Below are 2,500 nucleotides of genomic sequence, written 5' to 3'. Positions count from 1 at the left end.
AAAAATAAAAAATCTGCTTGAATATTCTGGGTGGATTTGGTATCTGTCAATATTATTTCCTTGTAAATATGTGAAAATTGATTTCAAAGACCATAAACTTTATCATTTGGCAGATGGCTATAGATAATTTAGTCATCCGCCAAGTGATAAAGTTTATTTAGACTAAATTTTGGCAATGTCTTTGCTAAATTGTTTTATAAGTACGTATTCCATTATGTTGCATTGATAACTAGGGAATAGAATTCACAGAGCACAGACGGTTTTATCAATAAACACTGGTATATATATGAGGAGATAAAGCACAGCACACACGCAGATTTTCTTTCCTGTTAGAAAAGCTTCGCGATTGTAAGGAAGCTGTATAAACTTTCCTCTCGAGCTGCATGACGTTTATTAGCAATGTGCGGGGTGTATACAAAACATAGTTAATCATGGAAAAAATTCTTATGTACTGATATAAACAGTCAATGATATTAATCTTAAAGTAAACTTCCACAATTATATATTTATTTCTTTCTTTATCGTATAACAGCGTTTCAGATACATCCCAAGTGAAGCTTCCTGGAAAACTAGGCCAAATTTAAACTGTCACTTAGTATGAATTGCTCGTATACATTTGCTTATTTACAAACTCTACATTGACACTTGCTTCAGTAGTCTAGTCTTGTGTGGAGTAGTGTGAAGCAAGGGTGAGGTAAGAGAACGTCCACTGCCTCGATAATATGAAAGGTTGCGCCTAACAAGGTTTAGGTCATGAAACTGTGTTTTTTGATGAGCTGAACACTGTTTGGTTTTGTTTAATTCAGAAATGACAGTAAAATACATTGAAATCACACACTCGACATTCATTGACTGTTATTGCCGCAGTGACATGCACACGCGTACACACACATACACACGTACTTGAACCGTTTAAGGGGATGATACATCATTATGATGTTTAGAGAGAAAGAGAGAGAGATGGAGAAGACGTTAAGGAAGATAGTGGAAGGAGTAGAGGGAAAGGCTTTAATGTTGAGACAGGTCCCCTCATATCGCATCTTGTAAACACCGGGCATCCTTTCTGCTGACCTATCACACCACCCGGAGAGAGTTGAAGCCCCGAAATGGCAGGACCCTGTCTGTTCCTTTATAGACAGGACCTTCGCCTCTCCTTTCTACCTCTCCACGTCCCAGAATACCTAAGTGTTGTATGTACCTATACAGTTACATGCTGTTTATTGATTATGATATGCTTGTTATGATATACTTAAGTAACTGCCGCCTCCCTTTGGCGGGAATGTGGGAGGGGAGGAAGGGTCCGATCCATCGAGATGCCCAACGTTCTCTCCTATATCTCCGTCTTGGGAGGCGCGAGAATACTATATTATGTGAACCATGTAACTGATAGGGAATATATTTCCAGGTTTGACCGAATAAATTGTAATCGAGTCGACGTATGGGTCTAATTTAACAACATTCTGAAGCTACACCATTGAAGCTTTGAAGGAGAAAACCTCCTCATATAACGTGAAAAAAATAAATAAATAAACACGCACATAAACACACACACACAAAAAAATGTTTACCATAGCTACTTCAGACTTACCGGAGTGGAAGGAAAACAAGCTGAAAATACAGAAAGAATACAGAATTAGAATCCGTGCTGAGGGTACATTGTAGACTCATTCCACGCCGCGCTCCCAAGACTAAGGAAGCAGCCAAGAATTCAACAAAGAGCTTGAGAGAGGATAACCACGATTCAGTTAAGAAAACAAGATCACTATTAGCCAGCCCTTGACAGAACCCATTACGGCAATCAGACCTCCCTCCTCTTCCTCCTTTTCCTCCTCCTCCTCCTCCTCCTCTTTCCTCCTCCTCCTCCTCCTCCTCCTCCTCCTCCTCCTCCTCCTCCTCCTCCTCCTCCTCCTCATCCTCTTCCTCCTCCTCTTCCTCCTCCTCCTCCTCCTCCTCCTACTCCTCCTCCTCGCCATTTGTGGAGGTGCATACTTACGGAGGGAAGGGAAGGGAAAGCAAGAGAAAAAGGAGAAAGAGGAGTAGGAGGAGTAGGAGGAGTAGGAGGAGGTCTCAAAGATGGTTTTATCGACGACGGACTATTGGTAAAGAGCAAGACGAAAAAAAGAAAAGGAACGAGTGAAAAATAAGAGATGTGACTAAAAGGAAGAGGTGCAGGAGGAGAGTGAAGATGGGGGATAATACGAAGAAAATTAAAGATGATCAGTGAAGGAGGAGAGGAGGATAGAAATACGATAGGAGAGTAGAAGGACGAGGAGAAGGAGGAAGAAAAGGAGGTCATAAGAGAAAGCAAAGGAAGGGTTTAAAATACAAGAGGAGAAATTAAGAAAAATAGAAAAGGACGAAGAAATTGGAAGCAAAGAACAAGAAAAGAAAAGAAAAATGCTCCTGAAAAAAATAAGGAAAGAAAAGCAAGTGACAAAGAATATACGAAAGGAAAAGAAAGATAAAAAAGAAAGAAAAGAAGGAAAGAAAACAAAGAAAG

The sequence above is a fragment of the Scylla paramamosain genome, chromosome 3 (genome assembly GCF_035594125.1).
Source record: "Scylla paramamosain isolate STU-SP2022 chromosome 3, ASM3559412v1, whole genome shotgun sequence".
Classification (NCBI taxonomy): domain Eukaryota; kingdom Metazoa; phylum Arthropoda; class Malacostraca; order Decapoda; family Portunidae; genus Scylla; species Scylla paramamosain.
This window is presented reverse-complemented; position numbering follows the sequence as displayed.